Consider the following 14,097-nt stretch of genomic DNA (forward strand, 5'->3'; position numbering starts at 1 on the left):
TCTTTTACTAACGAATACTTGGATTGACCGTCATAATATAGCGCCCCCACGACTGAAAGGGCAAGCATGTTTGGTGCGACGGGGAAGCGAACCCACGACCTTCAGATTACGAGTCGCATGCGTTAACCCACCTGCCCGTGCCGGGCCCTATAGGGACGGAATGTATGTTGTTTACTTGATTTAAATTTTATTTTGTAGACTGTATTACTCATCATTAATTTAGGTGTTTGAACAGGTTGTTTTAAATGTTTCACTTGTGAATTTCTTTCACGAAACGCGAATTTCAGTGAAGCTAGAAAAAAAATTGATGAAAAGGTCTACTTTGTTTTATTACTCTAACAACATACCAGTTTCTATCATTAACGTTTCAGCACTAAACGTTTAGTCAAACTTCACAATCGGTTAATGCTATTTTATTTTATTTGTCCACACCCTCTACACCCTCTCACATACAATAATAATAAAAGGTGTGATTTTAACTTGATATAAGTTAAGTTCAAAGCTACACAATGGGCTATCTACGCACTGCCCACCACGAGTTTCTAGCGTTGTAAGTCCGCAGACATTCTGTTGTGCCACCAGGAGGGCTTAAATGTGCGTGCTAGCTAATTTCATAATTTCCGAAATATCCAGTGATTTCAATACACCCCTTCTGAATGTCGGCATTTGCACATTAGAAAAAAAAAAACTTATTTTTCTTGTCTAAAAATAATTTTCCACGCATTTTTCTTAAGATAATTTGAACATTTCGTATTTGGTCAAAGAATTATTGATGTTGATTAAATAACATTAAAATATTATAGGTGTTTTGGTTGTGTTGTGCACTACTTGGAGGGTGAGAACTCTTCTAGAACTCTTCTTCCATAACACTGTGCAATCTGCATTATTTTTGTTTATAAAATATGCAAACATCCCACGCTGATTTTCAGTAAATCAAATAAATTGATAATTAAGTAATCAATATATGTGTTACTATCAAGATAAGGATTATTTTTCTTTGCTTGTTGATAAGCGCAAAGCTGCACAATTGGCAATCTGTTTTGTGCTCAACACAGGCGTCGAGGTCGCAACCCGTGTTTTCACGTTGCAAATCCACTGACTTACCATGCTCTCTGCCGGGTGGCTTTCTTCATATTAAAGGCACACAGTTGTTTTTTTAATCCCAAACTTTGTATATTAAAATGTTTTATACACGCAACATAACTGGATTGTATATATAAATATTTATTTACTTATCAGTTATATGTCGCCACAGCACTACGTACATATTTCCAGAGGTGAAATATTTATAAAGTCTTTAGGTCATTTTATACTCATCATTTTGTAACCTAAATTATTTGAGTGTGTGAATAATGTTGTTCTCCTTGGCCAAATTTATGATTTTGACCAACTATTTAATGTTACAAATTTCTTTTATTTTCTTTGGGTTACTAGATGATGAATAAAGAAGAACTCAAAAAGCTCATAAAAATTGGAAACAATATTTGCTAGTACCTTAAACATTGTCATCTCCAAAATCTGGGCCCGGCATGGCCAGGTGGATAAGGCACTCGACTCTTAATCTGAGGAGTCGCGGGCTCGAATCCAGGTTATAATGTGACGGTCAATCCCACAATTTGTTGGTAAAAGAGTGGCCCAAGAGTTGGCGGTAATGACTAGCTATCATCTCTCCAGTCTTACACTGCTAAATTAGGGACGGCTAGCGCAGATAACTCTCGAGTATCTTTGCGCGCAATTCAAAACAATCCAAAATCTGGTGTTGGCTATCGATGATGTTTTGCAGCTACAACTCTGAAGAAGAAAAGAAATATTTTGAAAGCCACATGAATGACATACATATCAACGTTCATATTATAACTGAAAACAAAGAAAATGAAACAATGATGATTTTAGATTAAATAAATAGAAAAACAACAAAGTCGCACGCCTTAACACGCTTGACCATGCCGGGCCCCTCAAGAAATAAATAAAAATAGTTTGTATTCCACTGTGATATGAACAAATTAAAAAAAAAGAAAGATGTAAAAAGGTCATTAGAACATCCAGAAATAGCAACATCTAAAAATAGCTCAAAATCATTAAAAATCACCAAAAAAGACAAACATTTTACAATTCTCTACTTTTATATTGACTCTAAATCTTAAATTTTGCCTCTACTTGAGGGTAGTAGTAATACAGAAGGTGTTTCTCCTTTACCTGGATGTAGAAAAAAAAAGAAATCTCTTCCATAACCCCGCTAGTAGAGCAGTATGTCTACGGATTTGCAACGCTAAAATCAGGGGTTCGATTTCTCTCGGTGGGCTCAGTAGATCGCTCGATGTGGCTTTGCAATAATAAAACGCACACAACATGCATCTTTTCCCTACACTGCATTTCATGGTACAAAATCACTTCAGTTTGTCAAAAATTTAATTCAAATATTGTGAAAAATGTACAGAATTGTCAAAAAGATAATATAACAAAAAAGAAAAACCACAAAAAATAATAAGTATTATAAAAATAGTCATGAATCATTAAAGTTTTTAACCCTCAAAAATGAAAATAACAGTCATTGCTACAAAATGCTAACGTACGTTAACATGAAATTACAAGTTCAATGAAACGATTTTTCTGATTATTTCAACAGTTATTCTCTTATAAACATCCGTAAGATGGGTTGTGATGACTAGCTGCCTTTCTTCTAGTCTTACACTGCTAAATTAGGGACGGCTAGCACAGATTAGCTCGACTAGCTTTGTGCGAAATTCAAAAACAAGCAAACAAAACCTGGGTTTAGTTCACGAAGTTTCGATTGTAACGGCATTTCATTAACATATATTTATTTTAATATGAACGTTTGTTTTAGTTAAGTATATATTAATATTTGGAAAAGCACGCCACTTCTTGTGTTAAATATGTATTGTGAAATTCTCATCTGTTATATAAATTTGTAGAAGATTCTAGAGTAAAGAATCATCAATTGAAGATATGTGTATTTAAGTTCTAGTGACTGCCAGTATTGTTGCCAACTGAAATTTCTAGAACCTTGTCTAATGATTATAAAAGATAGTCATCAAACTCTCTGAGAAATAGCATATATTATTAGTTTGCAACAGTCAGTATACTATAAACCTCAGAATTGGTAACTGTGATAAACATTTTACATTTTGATAATGGCTGCTATGACACATAACCCGGAACCAGGATTGGAAAGGCCAACTTCAGGTGACTGACGGTGGTTCTTGAACTTACCTGTTGGTCTTCCTGGCGGGTTATGATCATTACCAATTTGCTAGAGAAAGTCGTTTTTACAACTTCTTTTACTCTGATTTCTCTCTTTATTGTAGACTAGATGTCAACATTGGTTTTATGCTATTTATGTTTTTCAATGCTGTTTTGTTTTACCTTCATTTCCTTTTATGAATTTTACTACATTTATTTTATTTTTACCTTTTTACCGGATGTTTGTCACAGATAACCTATTTGCTTTGTGCCATAAAACACTAAATCAACTAATCAACTTGCCTTTGTTACGACTCTCAAAGACAGCACCATTTTAAACATGTTCTGTTCCAAGGTTTGTCCATGATGTTAGACATTGTTATTGTTGAGGGGGACAATGGGCAGATTAGGTGATACGTTAGTTTGCAAGACCGGTTTTTGTGGCAAAAATGACTGCTAACATGAGGTTTCTCATGCATATGTTACTTGGTTTGTTCAACAAACCAGGTTTGAAATCCATGGCATGTATTTAAAAAATATAATATTGTAACTTGCTCTAAATTTTATCTTGGCACATACTGATGTTGTTAATAATAAAATATTTCAGGTATTCTAATGTCTTGCATGTGTTATGAACCTGAGTGTATATAATGTTTTCTATTTATCATTGTTACAGTGAAAGTGTGGATATCTATTGATATATACATTTGCAGTCCAAATACTAGATTTAGGCTTAGGTCTAAAATAACATTAGCATTTTTATGTGTAGCCTAGTAATAAAAACATTGCTGTTACAGCAACACTTCTTTAAATGGATATATTGGTATTTACAAATTCCATCACAAGTGTTAAGATCTGTTATTTAGGACAGTAAGATGTGCAGTTACTTAACTTTCAGAGTGGAACAAAACATTTAAAGATTTGTAACCAATAGTGGGGCACAGCACAGATAGCCCATTGTGCAACTATATACTTAATTACAAAGAAATAAACCTTTTGTTTTATATATATCAAGAATAAGATAAACACTAAAGTACAGCAAGAATCATGGTATTACTGGAATAATTCCTGTATTTGTTTTTTGTCTCCTGTGATACATATAACATTAAAGTTGGATATCTGAGCCATATAAAGCTTTGTTTGATATCATTGTAACAATGAAAATGTAGTTTGTTGTTGATTGTTTTTCACAGAATTTTTCAATCCAAAAGCTGGATTTGGCTGAGACAAAATGAATCAATACATTCCCATATGTGGCCTTAATTTGATTTTTACAAACACTACTCTCATTAGTCATTACTCGCAGGAACAATTTCTGTATTATAGATGCTTGTCCTTTTTTCTGCTCCCTCAGTGGGGCAGTGATACATCCACATACCTCATAATGCTAGAAACCAGGTTTTGATACCCACAGTGAGCAGAGCACAGATAGCCCATCATGTGGCTTTATGCTTAAATTTAAATATATCCTTTCTTCCTAAGTTATTTTGACTTAAACTTTAAATTTGGTAAAATAATGTACAGCATTAGATTCTGATGGGGACAGTGGAGATGAGTTATTTGAAACCAAAAGCATGTAAACAAAATTCAGCAGTACTGAAATAAATTTTGTATGTCTTACCTCAGGTAGATGTGACCTAATACTTCAGTATTAGGTTGTGCTTCTCAAGGATTAAAAACAAAACTGTTGACTGGACAACTGCACATATATCGTAAAGTTGCATTTTATACAATATTTAAACATCTATTGCATATGATCACAAAACTTCATTCAGATTTAATGTGAAATAAACTTTTGTTTTTTACAAGACAAATCATAGCTGGTTAATTTAGAAATGTGTAACTAGAGGTCTTACAAACCTAATTGGATATGTTGTTTCAAATACTTTACTAGGTTTATGTGATTGTCGGATTGATTCATGTGGTAAAATGACAAGTAAGTGATTTGATTTTTGTTTACAAAGCCTATTTCATACTGAAAGTTGTCCAGGTTGGCTCAATATGCATCTAAAAATATGTACAACCCCATAGCTTTGGGAGAAGAGGGCTAGGTGGCTTTTAAAACTCCAGCTAATATATATATTTCAGTGAAATGTTCACTGAAAACTCACCCATGTTTATCCTCGGTTTATTTTTCCAAAACTGTTTTCTTATAAGCTTTTGTGTGTACATGGAAACTACATGGTACAATTTATAAAATGTAAATCATACTAAACATACCGTACTAGCCCAAACATAAGTTGTTGTTTTTGCTGAAAGCATATAAGAACTAAACTTTCCTTAATTGTTGTCTGCTGTCTGAGGCACCTTTTGAGCACATGATCAATGGGCTCTTGTTAGGTCTTTAACGTTATTTTTCATGTTAAAACATGCTCATGTTACTGTTGGTCTCAGTTGCAGAGAAATGCATTACATTGTGTGTGATGTCTATGTTTAAGATTGTATTGATTAAAATTGATCATGGAGGAAGCATCCATTAGGTTTGTGATATCCATAGTTTGTGGTTTCCATGTATTTGTAGGTGTGAAAGAAGTTTTCATAATTAACTATAGTTCAACTTAAATATAGTTATCAATAGATCTTTTTTAAAATCCAGGTTTAGTCACAGGTGGTGTATCCAAGTCACTAACTGAAAGTGATCTGATTGTTTTATATGCTACTGAAAATGTTCAACATTTTAAATTAGAAGTCTCATTAGTTTTTGTATCCACTATATTTTGTTTGATAAGAAACATTTCAGTGTTTGTTCCTTTCAATTTTTTCAGGGAATATTTTGGACTTAAGATAGTCCTGTACTTTGCTTGACTTGGATTTTACACCTGTATGTTGATTCCAGCTTCAGTAGTAGGAGTGTTGTGTTTTCTGTATGGGTGCTTCACCTTGTTGGGTGATGCTCACAGGTATGAATAAGGGGGAGAAAATGATAGTTATCAATGTCTACTAGTGTTACTGTCATGAATGCCACCTAGTTGATGTATGTAGCATTTGTTAAAGAATATTGTACATTAATGCGTGATCCACCTAAGATTATTACACATGTTACCCTTATCAATGATGGAGTTATTTCTCCCCACTGGGAGCGCAAACATGAATATTTTCCTCACAGTAACTAAACTAACAATATCTTTACAGCTGACTCGCCACATCTCACTCTTGACTAAAATTGAGCAACTCATTTGAAAGTTAGGTCTACCTGTATTGTGGTGTAGTATCGTTCATATATCAGTTGGAACTAACGATCCATCTCTCTGATAGTTTCTCGTAAAGACAGAGGAGCTGTAGAGTAACCCTATTAATAAAAGTGATGAAAAACTGCCAAGATATTCACTGAAATTAATAAAGATGGCATTCTTACTTATAAAACAATTTGAATATTATGCCATTAGGTATCAGCCATAATTTTCTATGGTTTACCTTATATTTATAAAGAAGGAGTTTCATTACGACCTATTGTTTTCTACAATGGAGCTTTCAGCCATACTTTACTGGGCTTTAGTTGAATTTTTAAAATGTTCACTATCATTGAATTTATATAAATAAATGTCAGTATGTGTCTGTTTCTCATATGTCTCCACGTTTCTTGCTCAATTAACACCAAAGCTAACACGGTGATATAGCTCTGTTTGTTATTCGTCTACAAACCATTAACTAGATAATCAGACCAACTCTTGCAATTTCATCTTTCACAAATGCTAATAGTTATACACTACATTATTTATACCCAATAGAAAATTAAAGTTTCAATCTGTCAAGCGATCTGGTTTGTTGTTTTCTTTATGCAGTTTTGTCTATTTTATCATTTGGTTTCAAATTTTTTTTGATGGAAATTACTGATTACACAGTAATCACACAGGTGAGCTTAGCTGATTGCCTTAACGTATATTATCACATTTATAGAACAGTGTTTTCTGTGTATTATTATTCTCTGTTCTTAGTTGTACTATTTAATTACATAAAAACATTATTAATTGTAATAATTTCGTAAATAGAAAAGTGAGCTTAAGTTTCATGACAGTTTACAGCAAAAAAGAGAAGACCCAGGAGAATATTATATTCTTTATTTTTCATATGTGTGTTTTATTTATTATTTATATCACTGAGTAAAATGTACAAAATGTAACTTATGAGATAAGGTAAAGTAATTCTTTTTAATTTGGTATGCTTTTGAGCAGCCCATGGGTTATTTAATTTTGGGTTTTGGTTTCAGTTTCGGATCTCTTGTAAAAACAATCTTGTGAGGGATGTCAACATATTTAACTTGATTATTATTTTTAGTTTCATGTACAATAAGATTATGTTCGCTTTGGCAACATTTTAATTGACACATGAGTGTTGATTTCAGAGCTCTCCCAGTAATAAATTTGTTTCGGTTTCAGCATTTTCAATAACAATAAAACGTGTCTATGGTGATGTTCTGGTTTACTGCCAAGTCTTACAGTGATACTTTTATCAGCATTGTAGACAAGTCTAGTAGAGGGAGGCCTGATGTTGCTTGACATATCCCTCTGGATACATTCATCGTCTTTTATTTCTTTTGAAGCTGGTGTTTCTGCCTGAAGATTTCATTATAATTAGTGATTAATCATCAATCGAAAAAAATGTTTTAATAACAATAATAAGTTAATAAACATTTTAAAAATATATAATTTATTCTTTATGTAGCAGTCGTTTTACTAAAATATGAGTAAAACCAAATAAATGTTTGTATGAAAATTGTAAGTTATGAAATTGGTTTCAGGTGTCTGATAAACGTTTTCTCAAAACTACGAAATATATCTCAAGTATTGTCCCAAATAGTGAGAAAGGTAATATAGAGCAGATAATAGCTTTAAATAATGTTTTACATTTATATTGTTTGTTCACAAATATTAACTTGCTAAAACAAGATAAAACTACTGTTATAAATAAATGTCAATTGTTCTCCTCATTTCATTGTTATATAAATTAAGCATGAAAAGTTATGTAATCTGATCTACAAATGACTATAAAGAGGAAGAGTTTTCAAACTGTCTTATCATAGTTGTAAGACTGTAGTAAATCACACAGTTTATATAGTACTTTAAAATATTCAATAATCTCAGTAAAGTCCAAAAGAAGACAGCTGGATATTTCACTAAATGTCTGTAAGACCAATGAAAGTTGGCTGACTATAAAAACAAACACTGATGCAAAATGTCTCAAAGTGTTATTAACAAGATATGGTGGAATCACGTGTAACAAAATGGTACAAATACACTGTTACTGGACTGAAAAGAATAAAGTCCACATTTAAGTAAGTTACCGTTATCTAACGATTCGCTACAATTATGGGATAACTGTTAAAAACAGAATCAGATGTTCGTAGCTGCAACCGAACGTCATTTCAGTGTATGTACGGTTGAAAACACAAAAGGTTTGGTAATACTACTGAGACAAGGTATATTTTAGTTATAGTAAGACACAAAATAACTCACTTTAATATCAGTGGTGGAAATATGTGTGGTAATGAAAAATCACGAATGGACACTACGACCTTTATGTTTTCCAGATGTCATTAAGACGATACATAATATGCTGTCATATATGTTTACGTTTGGTTCTGACTTCAGCTGAATGGATGATAATTGTCTTCCCACGTGTAATGATATTGAAGAAGAGATGATTGACCAGTTTAACTTGGGTACAGACTTATCAGACCTCAATAGTATCGAACATGTATCGGTCTCTTTTGGAAGAATTACATGTATTTAAATGACTGAACTTTAAGGATTCTCTGAATGCATCTTTTTCAGTAGTTGTGGATGCCTCAGGATCTTAACAACACTGATTGTAAGCATGCAACATCGATATGATATTGGTCACACAGTTTGACACAGTATACATTACATTGAAGTGAAATGTTTTTAACTCTAAAAATGTGAATTCATTTCTACTAAATATTAATCGTAAACGTAAGATAAATGAAAAATTAATTGAATTTTGAACCAGATACAGATAATAAGATGTCAGATATTCACAGAAATTAAATATGAGAATGGTTGTAATTATTTTATAACAGTAATTTTGTATTAGCATTAATAATGTACTATTAATTCCATTATATTTCAGTTGTTCAGTGCAATATATATATATGTGTAGGTATAAATAAACTTGTATGAAGTGAAAGTTTAATATTAAGAGCAGATCCTTGTTATTAATGGTTATATACTGATGCTGTATAATACTGAGTACTATAAAGAAAAAGAATTTTAAATCTACAAACCGTTGTCAGTAAATCAGAGTTTAATGTCTCTTTAGGTTTGTCATCATTCACGATTATCCTAGCGCATTTCTTTGGTTTAGTTTTATCAGAACCTGAAGCAGGCTTGCTCATGTTTTCCGCTCTTTCTGTTTTCCTTTCTATTGTGTACTTTTCATTTATTGTATGGGTGTTTGTGTGTATGTGTTTTTCTTATAGAAAAGCCACATAAGGCTATCTGCTGGGCCCACCGAGGGGAATCGAACCCCTAATTTTACCTTTGTAAATCCGTAGACTTACCGCTGTACAAGCGGGGTCGTTTTTGTCTGCAAGATGGTTGGTTGTGTCAGTTTTGCTTTAACATCATATTATTTTCTCTTTTATTAAACTTATTTGTCGGGGCCTTTTCATAATCAGGGATCATTGAAACAGCTTCTAAAATATCTAACTCACTAGGGGTGATCTTTTCAGTTACAAGCGCCTGGTCTTCTAGCATTGTATAGGCAAAAACTCCACAAGACCCGAGGACGCGGTTTTTCAGGGCTTTCCATTCGCCCTGGGCTTTTTCATTTCAGTATCTCTGATTGGTGGTGAAAATCGTCGAGAATGGAAAAGACATTCGGGATAGTTTTATGGACTGTCAGAATCTGTTGTGGGGATTTCTCGGAACTTGTCTCTTAATTCTTTAAAATAAGGTGGTCTGTAAGCTCTATATTTCTTAAATGGTTTCTTTTTTTTCTTTGCTTCTTCCTAAAAACATCAAGAATCATGATAAGTTGATTTTAAATACCATTATATAGAAAATTTATACAGGGCAAAAACTTATAACTGGTTTATATCAATTTAATGGATATCAGCTAAAATAATGCGTCTTCAATCAACATTTCTAGTTAAATATCCAAATTTTAAACAAACTAATTGGCTCCATGATTGATTTTTAATGAGTAAAATGGGGGAATGTTTATCTTATATATAGCAAAATATTTACAACTTTAATGATTTGGGGGATAGTATGTGGAAAATATCACATTCCTCTTGTACTAATGAGAACAAAATGTAAACAATTATTTATAAGTTATATTAAAAATATGAGAATGTCAAAAGCAATAAAGAACAGAAGAAATTGAAATGAAAAAGGATTTCGGTATTTACAGCTTTACGTTTGAGGATGTTAAATTGCGTGATGCATATTTAAGTTAGCTTATTGTAAATATCGAGAAAATTGTGGGGCAATAAGTTTCCTCCATGTTTATTTGTTTGTTTTTTATCAGAAAGCTACAAAATGGGCTATCTGTGTGTACTCGCCACAAGTATTAAAAGCAGTTTTAGAGTAATGAGCACTCGGTCTTACTACTGAGTTCCAATAGTGGTTCTTAATTTATGACTGCTTTTTCATTTCAATATTCTAACATTCAAGGTTTGTCTGGAAGCCGTTTGGCTTCGAGATGGCGCTGCAACATTTATCAACATCGAGAATATAGATTTGAATTAAAACGCAAGAGGAAGAAGAACACGACAATAATGAAGCTTCATAAAAATGAAATTAAACATTTTAAACTTTCTGTGGACCGTAAAAGAATCCAATACTTTCTAGCTAACATAAATGCAAATTCGTTAACCCAAAATAAACCAATATAAAGGAACGCCATTATACCTATATTAATATAATATAATAAAATTATATATTGAGACATATAACACCGTCCTCTACATTCCGACACTCAGTTGCACAACCCTTTCTAAACATGTGGTCAGCTTCCGGTCAGTTACCTCTTTCTTTGTGAACCTGACGATGACCGAAGAAGGTCGAAACGTTGTTCGCTCTTCTATGTAAAATATTTTCTCAACCCAAACGAGCCGTTTTGTGCATATATATATCTTTCCAAATGTTAAAACAGTAGAAAATGTGTAATTTTTCCACTTTTGTTGTCTATACATTTCATCATATACTTTCAGTTTACAGACAAACAACAATATCAGGTTATAACATTTGTTGTTAAGAGACATGACACAAAGTGATCGTTGTTATACAGGGAAGCTGTACACCAAACTTTGTTAAGATTCATCCGTAGCTGTGTAACTTGTGCATTTACTGTGGAAACGCATGACGCATAAACAGGGTCAAGTGAGTTTACAAATTTCATGCATGTTTGGAAATGGCTGCAGAGATAAAGAAGAAACCTGTATTTTATATAGATATATACAACATTTCCAGAAGGTAGTTATCATTAGGTGTCCATTCAAACCGTCTACAATTTCCATCCAAAAAGTGATACCGTGCCATCAAATTGAAACTTTTATTTTAAGGTGGAAGATTAGAGAGTAAAGTTTATAACCTTAACACATTATATTTATAACGGAGTCTAACCTTCACGAAGAACACAAGCATAAAAATGTACAGAAAGTAAGTTAACATACATGATTGAAGATATATTACATTATTCTTATGTCTGTTTATTTGAAATTAAGCATAGTGATCTATCTGTGCTTTACCCACCACGGCTAACGACACCCGGTTTCTAGCTTTATAAGTCCTCAGACCTACCGCTTTACCACTACAAGGCTCTTGCTGGGAAAGAGAATAATATGATGACATTTTCTATCATTACATTACTTACTTGAGGCAGTTGAACATACCGCACTTTCCTTGGTCTATTTTTCATAATATCGTGTGGTTTTCTATTGTATTTTAAATGTTTATTTGATTTTACTATTGAGTTTTGTGGTTTTAATGTATTTTTCTCGACGATCACCTCATCTTGTTTCCCCCTTTCTGACTGGCAGCACCATTTCAAACTTATAAGACTACGGAAGAAAACCACCAATAAATAACATAAGTGATTTAATTTAATTATAATTTATACATCAGTGTTATTTCAATTAAAAATAGAATCTAATTATAATCTAGAAATAATAATATTTAGCAACCAGAGGAACAAGGGCTTCCTCAACATGTTGAATGGCAGTAATTAAACAGAAATAAAATGTTATAACATAACAGGGATAATTTAATAAATATTATACTTGCTAATAAATTCCACTTTTAATTAAATATCGTATTAAAATAAATACGATAATCATTAATTAAAAATAACTTCTTTGAATGAAAATGCCTTTTGTATTTATCTCAAGTGTTTTCCAATTACTCTAATTGTAAAAGTTTAGGTTTCCAAATTTTTAACACGTTTCAACTTCAAGTATTTGTAATAACACACAGTACCTTATTGTATTTACATATAAAACTGGTTAAACAATAACATACTTACAAGAACTTGTAATATTGAAAAAACTGCTCCACAATTTAAGTTTTAAATGATGATCCACACATAAATTACAGTTCATTATAAACTAATGATGCTAATTTCACCTTATTATTTCTTTTTACTGCAAGTGTTTGTAACCATTATTTATTATTCCAGTTAATGAACATTTTGGATTTCTCAGCCACTTGAAATTTATCATCAAGAATGTACACAAATGGTTCAACTATTATTATCTTAGAAATTATATTAAGATCTATTCAACTAAACATAAGAAAATAATATTTTTCCTTGCCTTAAACAAGTTATCAAAAGTATTATTCCTGCTGCACCAATCATGAGGGGAATGGGATGATCTAATATTGATGTTACTGAAATGGAAAAATACAAGTTAAAAGAAAATGAATTTATAGCAGTTTGTTTTTGTTCTGTGATAATATTGAAGGAGATTATGTTTCATACATTATACCTACGGTTAAGAGAACCATATGATGACAGCGTTCTGAGTTACTAGAATTAAATTTCCATTCAGTATTCAAACAGAGATACACATACACATCGATAAAACAGTACAGGTAACGAAGTGTGAAATATCAGTATGGCTTTACTTCTCCAGTGATAATACCAGTAAATATATTTATTTATCACATTTTAAAATTTATTTTATCTCTTGTTTTTGTACTTTATAATAACCAAATATACTGACTGTGTTTTCACATTAAAATAGTATGATAATTTTATGTAACATGTGACTAAACACCTTTATTTCAGATATATTTATAACAAGACAAAAGACAAGAGTAACGATTTCTCAGACTTTCAAAGATGCGTGATTGTCGATACTGACTTGCTTACAATTTGTAAACTGAATACTGTTTATCTGATAGACTACTCATAGAAATCTATAATTAGTGTTTACAAGAACTAAAAACCAAAGAGAACACCTTGAAAAACTATCGGAAACAATTCAAAGTGAATAAACGTTTTTTTTAAAGTTGCTACGAGCGGTGAAATGGTAAGAGATGTATTCTTCATGATAGAAAATAATGACCAGTAACATTTTTCCGTCACGACATCTTGTCACCAGCCTTTCTAAACATACTGTCTCATGTTGAAAATATGCGTTGAATAACATCATTTGTATAGTAACTAACTTTTGTTTGGAGAAGGACTGAATGATGAGACATTCACTTCTGGTTCACATGGATCTAAAAAACGTCCGTATATGTAAATAGTGTTAACTTTGACAATTAATAATAAAATGCAGGATGAAATATATAATTAATAATTGACTGCTTAGTTTGTTCAAAACAGTGTTTCCTTTTTCGATTTATTTTAAAATTAGAAGTCACAAATACTGGTCACAACACAGATTAAATCTCATCGCGTATCCATCAGGACATTCGTCGAAGTCTTTGT

The sequence above is a fragment of the Tachypleus tridentatus genome, unplaced genomic scaffold, assembly GCF_004210375.1.
Source record: "Tachypleus tridentatus isolate NWPU-2018 unplaced genomic scaffold, ASM421037v1 Hic_cluster_2, whole genome shotgun sequence".
Lineage (NCBI taxonomy): Eukaryota > Metazoa > Arthropoda > Merostomata > Xiphosura > Limulidae > Tachypleus > Tachypleus tridentatus.